Consider the following 16450-nt stretch of genomic DNA (forward strand, 5'->3'; position numbering starts at 1 on the left):
CCATCTAAAAAAAAAAAAACAAAAAAACTGGGTGATTTCAGAACAGAAGTCCTTCTGAATAAAGGTGATGGTACGAGGGCCTGGCACCTCACGTCTCAAAGGGCTTCTCACCCGTCACTGGCTTTGGCAGGCGGGACAAGCGGTGCAGCACCAGCAAGAGACAGGAGACTGGAGCACCCAGCACCACAAACCAGGAGACCCCCCAGCTCGGCCGGGCCTCCTGGGAACAGACTTCAGGCTGAGAGCTCAGCCTTGGCCCCAGGAGATAAGAAACTGGAAAGACAAAAAAAAAAAAAAAAAGGGCAGGAGCAGGTGAACTCTGCTAGCCGCACCCGCTCTGGTCTGGTTTTGTGATCTAAAGTGAGGTTTTTGTTCTTTTAATCATGGAATCTGAGACATTTTCTCACACACAAGCTGGCCTCTCACCTGGCTTTGTTGGTTGCTTTTCTGTACAGTTCCATGTTTTGCTTTTATCTTCTGCATTGATTTTTAAAAATTCTATTTGTTTTTCCTCTCCTTTTCTTTTTCTTTTTTTTTTTCTTTTTGAGATGGAGTCTGACTCTGTCACCCAGGCTGGAGTACAGTGGCGTGATCTCCGCTCACTGCAAGCTCTGCCTCCCGGGTTCACTCCATTCTCCTGCCTCAGCCTCCTGAGTAGCTGGGACTACAGGCGCCCGCCACCACGCCCGGCTAGTTTTTTGTATTTTTAGTAGAGACAGGGTTTCACCATGCTAGCCAGGATGGTCTTGGTCTCCTGACCTTGTGATCCGCCCGCCTCGGCCTCCCAAAGTGCTGGGATTCCAGGTGTGAGCCACTATGCCTGGCCTAAAATTATATTTCAATGGAATAGAATATTTTAAGTTTTATTAGGTGGTTACTGTAACATTTCTCAAAAAATTCTGAGTTCCACCCTTTCAAGAACCTCTTGCCTCCCTGCATGGCAAAGCCCACCCGAGCCCAGCGCCTCCTGTCCCCGCCCTCTCCCAGACTGGGGTCCTGGTGTAGGGCTGGGGCCACACGGGGTCCTGAGAGGGCGGAGCTGGTGCTGTCACGATCACGTCCTGCCTCTTCTTTTCTGCTCAATAATCTCGCATGAGCTTTTTCAAAAGAATCCACTTCACAATTTACTGATGTGGAATTTTTGCCTTTGCCTGTGTTCATAGGTAGTTTAATAGGTGGGAGAGGAAGCTTCTGGAGGTCCCCGTGGACTCTATCCTGAGGCTGTCCACCAGAATGCTGTACCCAGAGCCCCGCCTGAGGTGAGGGTTGCTGCCTGCATTGGTCATGGTGGGCGCGGACAGGGCACAGAGCAGGCAGGCAGAGCCCCCAGGACGCGCCTCAGCTGTGTGCCCTCTGTCCCCAGGCCCACGGCCAGCTTCAGCCACCTCCCCCTCTGCTGGGGCTGCTGCCTGCTCAGCTGGGAGGGCGGTCCCTGAAGAGGCCAGGCTCCCCGCAACGCGGAGCCTGGTTCCTGCGTGGGAGGCGCAGTGCTGGGCTTCCTAGGAGCAAGTCCTGCTGGGGTCTCTCCAGCCCCTGGCACTGGCTACCTCCTCCCAAGGCCCTGTGGCGCAGCGTGAGCAGGACCACAGGCGCACAGCCACCGTGGCGGGCACAGGTGCGCATTGGTGACAGCGGCCTCACCTGGTTCTTCCCACAACCCTACGAGGCAGGTGTGCTCCGTCCTCATCCTCGTTCTCCAGACGTGGGGCCCCCAGGATCTCTTGTGGTGGTCTCCGTAGCAGGGAAGGCCACAGCCCAGCCTGGTCCACAGTGGACACAGGGAGGAGGACAGGCCCAGGCCCCAGACACGTCACAAGGGCTTCCCGCCCCCACCTCGCACTGCCGGAAAGTTCCGGTCATGAGTGGGCGACAGGCGCTTGCTTCCAACGTCCCACGCCGAATCTGGAACAGAGGATGCTCTGTGCCAGCTCCAGACGGGGTCTGCTGGGAGAGCAAGCGCGGAAACAGCATCTGCCTGGGCTGGCGACGCTCGCCATAGACCAGGGTGCCAGAGGCCTCTCGCTCCAAGAAGCGCGGGTCCCCTATCCCCACTCCAGGGTCTGCACGCAGCATGTGTCCCAGAGAGAGGGCGTGTGTGCCCGTGTGCGTGAGCCTGTGTGTCCCTGAGAGTGTGTGTGCCCGTGAGAGCCTGTGTGTCCCTGAGTGTGTGTGCCTCTGTGTGTGTGAACCTGTGTGTCCCTGAGAGTGTGTGCCCGTGAGAGCCTGTGTGTCCCTGAGTGTGTGTGCCTCTGTGTGTGTGAACCTGTGTGTCCCTGAGAGAGCTTGTGAGCCTGTGTGTCCCTGAGTGTGCCCGTGTGCGTGAGCCTGTGTGCCCCTGAGTGTGGATGCCCGTGTGTGAGCCTGTGTCACTGAGAGAGCGTGTGTGCCCGTGTGTGTGAGCCTGTGTGCCCGTGTGCATGTGAGCCTGTGTCCCTGTGTGTGTGGGCCCGTGTGTGAGCCTGTGTGTTCCTGAGCATGTGTGCCCGTGTGCATGAGCCTGTGTGTCTCCCTGTGTGCCCGTGTGCATGTGAGCCTGTGTGCCCCTGAGAGCGTGCATGCTGGTGTGAGCCTGTGTGTCCAAGAGAGCGTATGCCCGTGTGTGTGAGCCTGTGTTCCTGAGAGAATGTGTGTGTGTGAGCCTGTGTGTCCCTGAGCATGTGTGCCCGTATGCGTGAGCCTGTGTGTTCCTGTGTGCCCGTGTGCGTGTGAGCCTGTGTCCCTGAGAGAATGTGTGTGCCCATGTGAGCCTGTGTCCCTGAATGTGCCCGTGTGCATGAGCCTGTGTGTCCCTGTTTGTGCACATAGGAGCCTGTGTGTCCATGTGTGTCCCTGAGTGTGTGCCCATGTGCGTGAGCCTGTCCCTGTGTGTGTGTGCATGTGTGAACCTGTGTCCCTGTGTGCCCGTGTGTGTGAGCCTGTGTGTCACTGAGAGCGTGTGTGCCCGTGTGTGTGAGCCTGTGTATCTAAGACAGCGTGTGTGCCTATGTGTGTGTGAGCCTGTGTATTCCTGAGGGAACATGTGTGCCCGTGTGAGCCTGTGTCCCTGAGAGAATGTGTGTGTGTGAGCCTGTGTGTCCCTGAGCATGTGTGCCTGTGTGCGTGAGCCTGAGTGCCTGAGCGTGTGTGGCCGTGTGCATGTGAGCTTGTGTGTCCTTGAGTGTGTGTGCCCGTGTGCATGAGCCTATGTCCCTGTATGTGCCCGTGTGCGTGAGCCCGTGTGTCTGCCTGTGTGCATGAGCCTGAGTGTCTGAGACAGCGTGTGCCCGTGTGCGTGTGAGCCTGTGTCCCTGAGACAGCATATGCCCATGTGCTTGTGAGCTTATGTGTCTATGAGAGCATGTGTGCCCACGTGCGTGTGAGTACGTGACGTGTGTGTGAGTATATGCCTACTGCCCAAGCAGCCCTGCCATCTACCGAGCTTGCATCCCTCACAAGAGCGATGGCTCCAAACCCAATTCAGGTCCAGACCGCCCTCTCTGACCCAACCCGCCGGGCTGCCCTGAACACTGCCTGTGCCCATCCACTTGCCCCTCCAGGACAGACGCCTGCGTCTGAGCAGAAGATGCTGGGTCAGGCAGGGACTGTGAGTACAGGAGAGGGCCGTGAGGACCGGCAGGAGTCCCTGAGGCTAAGCTCCTGAAGTGGCCACTGTGCCCTCGAGGTGAAGGTGCTGGGAAGGAACTGAAACTGAACAGCAACTGGAAAACGCCTGGCACAGGCCTGTCCCTCGGAAGCTCCGCTGTCACCAGCCTGTGAGGCCTGCCTCGCAGGAAGTATATGGTTGGAGAGGGCCAGATTCACCACCCACAGCCCCAGTTGGCAGCCATCCTGGTGCTGTCCTAGCCCCCCTTAGAGGGTGGCCCAAGCCCCAGCCTGCAGCTGCCTGCCCTGTTGGCGTGACATCACATAAACTCTCATCAGTCCCTGCCTTCAGCCTGGACCCTGCAGGCCAACCAGTGCCCTCTCAGAAGTTGTACAAAGGGGCAGCAGGCCGGGACAGCACAAGCTGCATCCTGCCAGGTCTCCCTGATGAGGGCTCTGGGCTCTAGAACAGAAACTACCCACTTCCCAAGTTTTCCACGGCCCACAGGGCTTCCAGGCCAGCAGAGGCCCTCAAACGCAGCTTGCCAGTTCCCAGGGGCGGGAAAACCACAAACCCCAGGAAGAGGCAGTCCCATGGCTTCATATCAACGTGGCAGGGTCCGGAGTCAAGGCGCCACCCAGAGAAGAGGTTCTGAGGCAAGAGGCGGGAAGGGCTGGGGGGCAGGTCCTGGCAGGTGGGAGGAAGACAGTGGTGAATATAACTGACCACTGGTTAAAAGCTCATGTTCTTGGGAGGCTGAGGCAGGCAGATTGCTTCAGCCCAGAAGTTCAAGACCAGCCTGCGAAACATAGTGAAACCCTCAAAAATACAAAGACTAGCAGGGCGTGGTGGTGCGCACCCACAGTCCCAGCTACTCAGGAGGCTGGCTTGAGGCCCTGAGGTAGAGGCTTCAGTGAGCCAAGATCTCGCCACTGCACTCTGCAGCTTGGAGACAGGAGTGAGGCCCTGTCTCAAAACTAAAATAAAATAAAAGCTCATGTTCATGTTCTCCTAAGGGATAAGACTACAGCTTCAGGCAAACAAGATGTGGTCGGCTCAGTGTGGGCCGCACACGCTCAGGTGCTCTGCAGAAGAGCTGAGTGACTGCGACTTGGGTAGGAAGACTCAGTGCATGAAGACACAGTGTTAAGGGTGATCAAGAAAATAATCAAATCCACTGGAAAGATATTAAAATATAAAGGAGGAGAAACTTTCACTTACCCCACAGAAAGCAGGAAAGAAAAAGAGGAAAGGCACAGACACAGAAAACACACACAAGACTGAGCCCCCCATGGCCTCGTGCCATCAATGGGACACAGGCAGGCCGCCTCCGCCTCGCTGGGGTCTGCACAGGCCCAAGGTGCCGGGGTCCCAGGCAAAGTGTGGGCCTTGGGGCACCCGAGGAGTGGAGGCTGAGTGGCCAAGGCTGAGGTGAGCTGCCTCTGCGCGGAATCACTTCCAGTTTCTCAATGCAGGTTCCAGAAAAGCTTCAGAAATGTCCTCATCCGCCATGGCCATGTCAGCGGCCCCAGCTGCCACGGGCTTCCTTTTGTGAGGCCTCTAGCCAAGTCCAAGGCTCACCCACAACACGCAGCAGAAGGCATGGCACCTCCCAGACACTCCGGACTCTGCCACCATGACCCGAGGGCCAGAACGGCTGTGCCCGGAGTCGCTCTCCCAGGAGAGGAGGCCCAGTCCTGGTGGGAGAAACACTCCAGCCTCAGGCACGAGCCCAGCCCACAGCAGTGACAGGGGTCAATGTATTCAGAGTGGACACTTACATTCTGTCAGAGTAAAAAGCTTTGACCAGCCTTTTAATGAACAAATGAGCACTACTACCTGGTAAGATATATTTTTAAAAACTTTAAAAATCTATCAGTGGGTTGGCAAGAAAGTTCAGAACCTTAGAGAACAAAAACTAAGTAAAAGCAGGGACCTGGAGAAAGGAAGGCCCTGTGCAGGAGGGCCCTGGCCGGCAGCTGGCCTGCACCCACTCCTTTCACAGCTTTGCAGAAGTCAGGGGAGAGAGGAGAAAGCCTGGGCCAGGCCCAGGTGCGGCTCCAGTTACTGCTGGGGGACGCCCCAAGGCTGAGACTGGGAGGGTTTAGGTGAACAAGGAAGAAAGTTACTACCCAGCCCCAGGGGAAGCTCTTCTCGCAGTCCTCCTGGCCCCACGCGGTCAGGACCCACAGAGACACAACACGCTGCAGGCTGCGACGGGGAGGGGCAAGTCCTGTGTGGACGGAGTGCTCAGAATAAAATGTTCCCGGATCTTTGAATCGTTTGGAGGAGGGCAAAAATACTAATTTTAGACTTTGACAAATTAATTCTGCATGTTAGAACATCCAAGGCAACCACTATGAAGCCAAGTGAGCAAATTCCAACCCAGTAGAGAAGAAAAAGAAAAAAAAATCATCCAAAAGAAGCGAAGAAGCAACCTGGTTCTCAAACGACAGAGTACAAGGAAACACGGTGGAAATAAATTTAAATAGAATAATTACAGTAATGTAAATGGACCAATAGTCTAGTCGAGGCAAAGACTGTCAGCAAGATTTTAAAGATCTTGAGAAACTGTCTACACCAAACACATCTGAAGTGTAAGGGCAGGACATTTGAAAAGCCAAGAATGGAAGAGACAGAGCTGGTGCGGGTCCATCGCGGCTGGCTCTGTGGAGACAGGGCTCCCGTGACCAGCGAGGCCACCCAGACCTGACAGGGCCTCGTGGCACAGACACAAAGCGGGCAGACGCGTTCCAGGAGGCACTTGACGACGGGGGAGATGGCACAAGAAGCCAGGCTTCACCTTGCAGGCGTGCAGAATGCCGACCCAAGAAACGGAAAACACAGATTCACCATCCAGGGAGTGTCTCTGAAACGGACCACAGAGCAGGGCATGAAGCAACGTCTGGGCAAATGTCAGAGGCTGCAGCACCCAGGCAGGCCTCTGTCAAATGCACCGCCCAGAATCAGGGATGAGAGAGGCCGCTGAGCAAGTGAGCACACAGAGTAGACAAAAAGCCTCCCAGGGAAGGACTGGCAGTGAGTGAGGAGCTCTGCGCCCACACCCCTCACTTGTTGGGGTGACAACAGCGCACCAAGTGCAAACAAAGGCCCACGACCATGCTTGGCATCAGCAGCAGCCCTGGGCCACCCAGCTAAGACCTGGAGAGCTGACGGAGCAGCCTTGTGCTGCAAACAAGCCAGGACCCTCCACCCATCAGAGGGAGCCCAGACCTCACCAGCACGCAGGCCTCCTGAAGAGAAGCTTCCTTACACTCGTGCTAAATAAGCTAGGAGCCACACGAGGTCGGCCCTGTAAGCCACACCCACCTGCACCTGCGCCTGCCACTGTGTTAGCCCCAGTGACCTGGCCGTGCTGACAGCCATGACGAGCGCCTTTGCACTACATGCAAAGTGTACAGTGCAGGATATACTTTTGGGCTTGGACAAAATAATGAATCATAAAATAATCATCTCAAGAAGTACTTTTATATGAATAGAGGGGAAAGAAGAGGAAGCAGCATGAAATCCACAGTTCACTGGGCCTGAGAATGAAAGAGATTGCATCATTTCTTCTGATCAATCACACCCCAATCTCCTTCTGAAGACAGTGAAGACCCGCCTGTGTAGCAGGCCGCCTCTGTCTAATCCGCACATCTGCACCAACACGGCGGGACGAACAGCAAACTGCAGCAGCCCCTGCCCTGGCAGCCCCGTTCACGGAGAACCTACTGCACACGGCAGCAGGCCCAGCAAAAGCCTTGCCAACACCACAGCGCCTCTTCCTGAGTCCTGGCCTCTTCACTTACAAGGTGGACCCCCAAGGCCCATCTCCAAGACCAAGGTCTGCCCTCCTACTAGGGACATGCCCCTGGCTCTGCTGGGCAACTTCCCTCCCCTCCCCTCCCCTCCTCGGCCAGAGACCGCTCTTTCTGCAGTCCCCCTCCTGACACTTCAGTGAAGCTCCCCACAGATGTCTGGTCACAGGACAGGCAGAGCATGGAGGCAGCAGCACTAAGGTGGGACAACAGCCCCCACAAGACATCCCTGAACTCCTGCTGGGATAAGGCTCAAGCCTGCAGCTGTCAGGGCCATGTTTGTCCCCCCTGGGGAGAGGATCCCCCCAAAAACACTAGGGAGCAGAAATGAAAAACAAGAAAAGGAAGAAAGATCACCTGGATCCAGCAGCCCCCACAGAGCAGCCAGGCCAAGGCTGCAGCCGCCTCTGCTGTTGGGATCCGACCACCCTCCCGGTGTCTGCAGCTGGCAGGGACAGGCAGGGACAGAGGAGGGGGCTCTGGCGTCACCCTTCATTTTCAGCTGGCTGACCTGCCAGGCCACAGTGCAAGCAAGGAAGGGGGTTCATAGGCCAGGCGTGGTGGCTCATGCTTGTAATCCCAGCACTTTGGGAGGCCAAGGCGGGCGGATTACAAGGTCAGGCCATAGAGACCATCCTGGCTAACATGGTGAAATCCCGTCTCTATTAAACACACACACACACACACACACACACACACACACACACACACACACACACAATTAGCCGGACGTGGCACTTGTAGTCCCAGCTACTCGGGAGGCTGAGGCAGGAGAATGGCGTGAACCTGGGAGGCGGAGCTTGCAGTGAGCCGAGATCGTGCCACTGCACTCCAGCCTGGGCGACAAAGCGAGACTCCGTCTCAAAAAAAAAAAAAAAAAAAAAAGAAAGGAAGTGGGGTTTACAATGACCTCAAACAGCTGCTGCCAGCTGGGCATGGGCCCTATGCCTTGGTCTCAGCACTTTGGGAGGCTGAGGTGGGAGGATCACTTGAGCCCAGGAGGTTGAGGCTGCAGTGAGCCGAGATGGCGCCACTGCACTTCAGCCTGGGTAACAGAGCAAGACCCTGTCTCAAAAACAAAACAAAACAAAACAAAGCAGCTGCTGACTTCACCAGTCATGAGGCAGGTTGGCTCACGGAGGCCTCCCTGCACCCTGGACCCCTTGCCCTCCCGGTCACAGCACTGCTCCGCCAGGCACTCTGACCACTGGCTCTGGAGTTGCCAGCAGGGGAGCCTTGCCCCTGCCTTCAGAGCCGGAGCGGGGGTGCCGCCGCAACTCAGACTCTGGCCCAGCTGCGTGCAGGCCAATGCAGTGGGCTGGGGGCGGCGTTCCCCAGGAGGCTGGCACTGCTGGTCCTGGACCTGTGGAAGCGCCACAGCTGGCATCAGGCACAGCAGCCATCATCCCACATGCAGTGGTCGACACAGGCTCTCACTCAGGGTGTTCTGACACAAACTGCAGCCGGCTGATGCTGGCCCCACACAGAGACAGTGTCCTCAGAGAGGGCGGCGTGGGGTGCCATGGTGGTCGCCATTCAGGGCAGGGGCCGGGTGCGATCTGTGGGCAGAAGACATCACCGCTGCTCTCCCCAGTCCTTTGAGCACAGCCTGGTGTGGGCGGCAGTGAACATCTGCCGGGTAAAAGCAACCCAGCCAGGCCGGGCGCGGTGGCTCAAGCCTGTAATCCCAGCACTTTGGGAGGCCGAGACGGGCGGATCACGAGGTCAGGAGATCGAGACCATCCTGGCGAACACAGTGAAACCCCGTCTCTACTAAAAATAAATACAAAAAACTAGCCAGGCGATGTGGTGGGCGCCTGTAGTCCCAGCTATTTGGGAGGCTGAGGCAGGAGAATGGTGTGAACCCGGGAGGCGGAGCTTGCAGTGAGCTGAGATCCGGCCACTGCACTCCAGCCCGGGCGACAGAGCGAGACTCCGTCTCAAAAAAAAAAAAAAAAAAAAAAAAAAGCAACCCAGCCACTCGAGCAGGGGACACTCGTGAGAGCCACAGCAGGAAAAACAGCCAGGAGAACACACGCAGAGGGCTGGTCCAGCAACCCTTGGGCCAGACGAGAGGCAGCAGCACAGAGGGCATTCCCGAGTGGCGTGGGGACGCCAAGTCAAACGGCAATCCTGAATGTACCTGGCATCACCCAGCCTTAGGCTTACAAAGCAAACGCTGTCAGAACTGAAAGGAAAACAGACAAACCCACAATCGCAGTAGGAGATTTAAGACCGTCTCTCTCGATAACTGACAGGGTGGGCAGACAACAAAACCCAATCACCGATCTAGAAGAACACAGATTCCCAGAGTCAACGTGCCAACCTGGCCGGCCTGACTCCACCCAACAGGGAACTCACCCTCTAAACAACCCACGGGCCAAAGAACTACCCCAGGCTGCCCAATTCCTTGTGTCTGTGCTGAGCTCAGCCCACCACCGGTTTGTAGGAATTCCGCGCCCCACATTGCGGTCCAGCTTCTCACTGCCCCACCCTGTCACTGTTGCGCCCGGAAGGACGCGTGCGATTCTTGTGATGGCGGGTGCGTCTCCCCCCACCAAATTCCAGCACCTGCCACGTGCTTCCCGTTAGCGCCTCCCTTCCCCCAAGGTGTTGGCTCACACCCTCTGTCCACTCCTTTACTGGATCTTACTAACTTGGAAACGTTCACAACGTGCACAAGGTTCACAATGTGCACAGGTGAGTGTCTTCAGCTACATGAGTTGCAAACTGGGTTTGAAGCCGCACTGCTCTTCTCAGTATCTTCTGTAACAGAAGGGTTTTCCCTTTCTCCAGAGTCACCACTCACCCTGCTGCCCGATCAGGGGCAGCCTCGGCCTAAGGCGGAGCTGCAGCACTGGCACCACCGTAAGAGCAGACCCTCAGGCTCCAGCGGGGCCAAGGTAGAGCATGACCGAGAGACCTCCAGGGCTTGGCTGGATGGGCCCTGGCAGACGTGGGAGCTGCTGCGGGCTGGGGAAGGTCAGGGGGAGTGGGGCTGGGGACAGGCAAGTGTGAGGGACTTATCCTGCACACGCTATCGAACACAAGTGTGGTTTCAGAAGTCCGAGCTGTGGAGACAAACCTGAAAGACATCAGCAAGCAGATTCAACCCTCTGAAATTGTTTTTCTAGATCATCAAAAGCAGCAGCTTTGTGTAGTACCAGGTGATGGCACTGACAGCAACGAGCGCCTCTGCCCAGGGGCCTGGGGCCAGACCTGTGCTGGCAGAGGGTGGTGAGGACAAGACTCGGGTGGGGCTGCGACAGGCAGAGGAGGAGGGCGCCAGGCGGTGGCCAGGGGACTTGAAGCTGCGATGGCGTCAGTGGTGTGTGCAGAGGGGACAGCCTGTGGGAAGTGCTGGGGACTTGCTGGGGGCACATCCTGAGGGATGGCAAAGGTGGCGCCTCCCAACTGCGAGTCCAGGTGCAGCACAACGCAGGGGCAGGGGGCACTGTGGGGGCCTCTGGGGGCTGATTCTAGCCCCAAACACAAGGGCACACTTCTTACCGAGAGACAGGCAAGGCCGAGCCCCAACAGGCCCCTGGCAATGGTGTGGGACGAGCCCAGGTGCCAACACCAGGCATCTCAGCAACGCGCTTGAGGCCCGGAGCACATGGGCCGAACGGAAACTGGCAGGACTGGTCAACAGCAACGGCCTGGTGCCCCAGCCCCGGCTAGGCCCCCACCCGGCACCGTCCAGCTGCTCCTCACTGCCCCACCACAACTCATGTGCTCACCCAGGCACCAGGTACCTTCTCCTGAAAAATGTGAGACGGGAGGTGAAGGTTTGAAACCATGCCTGTCTGGAAATGCCTTTATTCTACCTTGACAACAGACGGACTATTCGGCTTCATCAGGGTCATTCTGTCACAATTACGAAAGTGCTTCCTGGTTCTCCAGCCCTATGGTGGCTGAGAAGCGCCCCAGCCCTAGCCCCAGCTTCTGCAGCCTCCCAAAGGTCTGGTCTCACCCACGGCGCTGAGCACACAAGCCCGACGTGCCTGGTGACATGCACGACGTCCCCTGTCCTTTTTCTAGAACTCCAGTTACCGAGACACTGAGCCTCCTAGACTCTGCTTTTCATTTCCTATTTGCTGTGGTGTAAGTGGATGTCCCCCGCCAAATGCGGACACTGGAACCTAGAACCCCATGTGATGGTGTTAAGAGGTGGCACTCCTAACCTCACCCCAGTGGGTGATCAGGTCCTGAGGGCCTGGACTTTCCCTGTCTTCCACTAGGTGAGAAGGTGCCAGTGAGGAGCCAGCCCTCCTCAGACGCTGACCGGCCAGGGCCTTGCTTTTGGACTTCCCAGCCTCCAGAACTGTGAGAAGTAAGTTTCTGTTGTCTATAAATTACCCATCTGTAATAGGCCATTCTTGCATTGCTATAAAGCAATACCTGAGACTAATTTATAAAGAAAAGAGGTTTGATTGGCTCACGGTTCTGCAGGCTGTACAGGAAGCATGGCACTGACATCCCTCAGCTTCTGGGGAGGCCTCAGGGAGCTCTGACTCATGGCGGAAGGCCAGCAGGAGCAGGTGCCTCACATGGCAAAAGCAGGGGCAAGAGGGGGCAGCTGCTGCCCACATTTAAATGACCAGATCCATCTCGCATGAGCCAGAGCCAGAGCTCACTCATTGCCAAGCGGATGGTCGAGCCATTTACGAGGGATCCACCCCCATGATCCGACCCCTCCCGCCAGACCCCACCTCCAACACCAGGGATTACAGTTCGACATGAGATTGGGCAGGAGCAAATATCCAAACCACATCACCAGTCTTGGGCACGTAGTTGCAGCAGCAGGAATGGACGAGGCGCCATGTCTTGCCTGTCCTTCTGCCCTTCTTTCTGGAAGGCTGCGCCCTCGTCACTCATCTTCCAACCCTCCTGCGTTCTCCTTCCCACCATCACATCCTTAACTGCCAAGCATTTTTTCTGTTCTCTGAATATCCTTTCTTTATGCCATCTGCCCTGTTTCACAGGTTCCTGAGGATAATCACCGTATCTGATGCTCTTTTCTGTGCAGACTCTCTATCTCCTGCAAATTGAAGTTGGTCTGTGTCTTTCCTGTTGGAAGCTTGACTCTGAACTTGGGGAGGTGGACGGGGCCAGGTCAGTGCAGTACAGCTGAGCCATCTGTTGGGGTTCCTGATGTAACCAACTCTGGTTCTCCGTTGGCAGTTGGATCCCCCAAAGAAGCCTGTGCAGAGGGAAAGGCCTGGCCGCCATCCCGTTCTGGGCAGGGAACTTCCGCTGCACCTCGGCCAGAGCCCCAATACCAACATCTCCTGTTTTCCCGTAACCTTTTTCCAGAGAAAGAGCCTCCAAACCAGGTGGGGCAACTGTCAATGCCAAGAACTGAGAGTAAGAGTCTAGGGACCCAACTGCTTTTCAAACAGCCAGTGACTGGGCCTCCGTATCTCAGCTGCCATCTCCAAGAAAGCCAGGGCCGTCATCTCCAAGAAAGCCAGGGCCGTCATCTCCAAGAAAGCCAGGGCCGTGGATTCTGAGCCCTCAGGTGAAGCCAGTGCAATGTGGACTGGTTCTCACCCTGTCGCTCCTTTGCCACAGCCCTGCCCTCCTGGGTCTGCCAAGACCATCACTGCCCCTCCTGGAGCTTCTGGCCCCAAAGTGCTGATTCTGCTTTCTTTTTTCCACCCAAGTCACATCCTGGTGAACTTTTCTTTCTAAAACAGTTTCACTGCAGTATAAGTTGCATACCTTAAGATCCATGCACTGGTGAGTACACAATTCAGTGACTGCTGTAAGTTCACGGAACAGGCACCGTCACCCTCCAGAGGAGCCCTGGAGCACACGCCACTTGTCCAGGGCACCATCACCCTCCAGGAGAGCTGCGGAGCCTACCTTCTGTCACTTGTCCAGAGCCCGCAGCCGCTCTTCCAGCTACACTGGAGCAGCCTGTGACTGATTAACCTCAAAGCATGTCGACAAACCCTCACTGCCTCTGCCTGGTGGCCTCAGCATGCATGAGGGCTGAATGTCAATGAGTGGTGGGCTTGCCTGGTAGAACTGGCGAATTGAGGGGTACAGCGGGCTGTGCCACGGGGCAGAGCCGGGTCTGGGCCTGGGCTGTCAGTCCCCTGCCCAAGGGGTTCCGGTGGGCTTATGGGCAGCTGCCCTCATCCAGGGCAGCAGGATTGCCACCAACTGGCTAAACACGCTCTCCAAAGCGCCATCTCCCCAGGCAGCACTGCATGTCAGGTGATGGCCCCATAACCGCCCAGACAATTGCCCTGAGCCTGAGGCAGGGACTCGGCACATTTCTCACAGACCCAAACCCATGCTCTAAAATTGCTTTCAAAGAGAAAATACTCCAACAATCATGTTTCACAATCAAGATATATTTTGCTTATTTTTCATTTAAGAGGTGAACTAGAAATCCCACTTAAGAAATCTTCTGGGCCATGCTCAGTAGGTCAAGACCAGCCTAAGCAACATAGTGAGACCCCATCTCTACAAATTTCTTTTTTTAATTAGCCAGGCATGGTGGCTTGTGCCTGTAATCCCAGCTCCCTGGGAGGCTTAGGCAGGAGGATCACCTGAGCCTGGGGAGGTGGAGGCTGCAGTGAGCTGAGACCTGGCACTGCACTCCAGCCTGGGTGACACAGTAAGACCCTGTTCTTTTGTTTGTTTGTTTTAAATTGTAAAATGTGTGCTTGGCCGGGCGCGGTGGCTCACGCCTGTAATCCCAGCACTTTGGGAGGCCGAGGCGGGCGGATCACAAGGTCAGGAGATCGAGACCACGGTGAAACCCCGTCTCTACTAAAAATACAAAAAAAAAAAATTAGCCGGGCGCGGTGGCAGGCGCCTGTAGTCCCAGCTACTCAGGAGGCTGAGGCAGGAGAATGGCATAAACCCAGGAGGCGGAGCTTGCAGTGAGCCGAGATCGTGCCACTGCACTCCAGCCTGGGCGACAGAGCGAGACTCCGTCTCAAAAAAAAAAAAAAAAAAAAAAAAAAAATGTGTGCTTGGTCTTCATCCCACCCCGGCACGCAGCTCCTAAAATGCTTAGAATCTCCACAGTTATGCTGTTTTGTACACTAGTTAGTTGACTGAGGGCTGCAGCCCCTAGGTGGCTTGAGGATGGGGTAGGTCGCCCCAAAGACCAAGGCAGGATTAGAGGGGTGGAATCTTCAGCTGCACTCCCCACGGAGGGAGGGGAAAGGGGCTGAAGGTTAAGTAGGTCACCAACGGTTTAAGCAATCATGCCTAGGTAATGACGCTTCCATAAAAACCCAAAAGGACAGGGTTCAAGAAGCTTCCAGAGAGCTGAACACATGGAGGGAAGTTTCTGGAGAACAGTGCACCTGGGGAGGGCATGGAAGCTCCAGGCCCTTTCCCCACACCTCACCCTACGCTTCTCTTTATTTGTATCCTTTGTAGTATCTTTCATGATAAACATCAATGTAAGCTTCCCCAAATTCTATGAGTCACTCTTGAAAATTAGTCAGACCCAAGGAGGGAGTGTAGGAACCCCGATCTGTACCTGGTTGGTCAGAGCTCAGGTGAAATATCCCGGGGCTTGGAATGGGCACTGGAAGTGGGGGCGCTCTTGGGGAGCTGAGCGCTTACCCGATGGGATCTGAGTCTCCTGCCAGGTAGACAGTGCGGGGACTGAATCAGACGGGGGCTGAGGCTACTATCAGGTAGACAGTGCAGGGACTGAATTAGACGGGGGCTGAGGCTACCGCCAGGTAGACAATATGAGGACTGACTTAGAGGGTGGCTAAGCACTCACCCAGTGGGATCTGAGTCTCCCACCAGGTAGACAGTGTGAGGACTAAGAGGGGGGCTGAGTCTCCGGCCAGGCAGACAGTGTGGGGACTGAATTAGAGAACACCCAGCTGGTGTCTGCTGTGGGACTGATTTGTGGCTGGTATGGAGAAACCCTTCTTGGTGACCAGAGGTACAGAATTCTTCTGTGTTGATTCTCACGGGGTGAGTGCAGAAGAAAAGCTTCTTAAAACTCAATACTCAGCTAGTTTTAGTGGAGGCTTAGCAGTTAAGAGTGGGAAACTGGGCCGGGCGCAGTGGCTCAAGCCTGTAATCCCAGCACTTTGGGAGGCCGAGACGGGCAGATCACGAGGTCAGGAGATCGAGACCATCCTGGCGAACACCGTGAAACCCCGTCTCTACTAAAAAAAAATACAAAAAATTAGCTGGGCGAGGTGGCGGGCACCTGTAGTCCCAGCTACTCGGGAGGCTGAGGCAGGAGAATGGCGTGAACCCGGGAGGCGGAGCTTGCAGTGAGCTGAGATCCGGCCACTGCACTCCAGCCTGGGCTACAGAGCGAGACTCTGTCTCAACAACAACAAAAAAAAAGAGTGGGAAACTGGTGGGAAAACGTAAACTCACAATCAAACTGCCTGGGTTGGTTTGTTTTTACTGAGGGATGAGGGGGGAGTACAGACGGAATAAAAAGGAAGAAACTGTGGGACCCGCAGGAACCCTGCACGGCAGGCCAAGCTGCTGAAGCCACAATCCTCCCTGCGATGCAGGCGATGTGAAGACGCCCAGGAGGGCGGGACACCTGGCACATCGGAGCAGATGCTAACACAGAGATGTGAAGACGCCCAGGAGGGCGGGACACCCGGCACCTCGGAGCAGATGCTAACACAGACACAGCATTACCAAACGCATTTTCACTTCTGCAGGATAAAGTATGCATAACATCAGCTAGCTCTGCACACTTGCATCTTTAACCAAACTCGCCTTGTACATGTTTAAAGGACTAAGGTGGTTCCCAGCCCTGGGCATCGCTGGGGTGACACTCCCGCACCCCTGGCTCAGCACCCTCCATTTACCACCTGGTTTTGGTGAGGAACATGTCAGTCACTTCCAGGAAAAAGATGCCCGGGAGGTAAATTCTGCGGCCTTTGATAGTTTCAATGGGTAAAGAATACTACACTGGAAATCACTTCCCATCAGAATTTTGAACTTACTGCTTCACAGACTTCCAAACTCCAGAATTGCTATTAAGAAGTCCAAAGTTGGCCGGGCGTGGTGGCTCACACCTGTAATCCCA

The 16450-nt window shown here is 55.9% G+C and overlaps 1 protein-coding gene across 11 annotated transcripts in view; it reads right to left on the bottom strand.

Moving 5' to 3' along the window:
- The window catches only part of ARHGAP39 (Rho GTPase activating protein 39), a 144501-nt gene that overhangs the window by 83303 nt on the left and 44748 nt on the right, over window positions 1-16450 (bottom strand). For 2 of the 11 annotated variants that reach the window (XM_073999821.1, XM_065519883.1), the window contains exon 1: window positions 1642-1778. The exons of the other annotated variants lie outside the window; for them this stretch is intronic. The gene's annotated coding sequence lies outside the window, so the exon portion shown is untranslated. Of the gene's footprint in view, window positions 1-1641; window positions 1779-16450 lie in introns of those variants that run through there. 11 annotated transcript variants of the gene reach the window in all.

This window comes from Macaca fascicularis, chromosome 8 (assembly GCF_037993035.2).
Source record: "Macaca fascicularis isolate 582-1 chromosome 8, T2T-MFA8v1.1".
Taxonomy (NCBI): domain Eukaryota; kingdom Metazoa; phylum Chordata; class Mammalia; order Primates; family Cercopithecidae; genus Macaca; species Macaca fascicularis.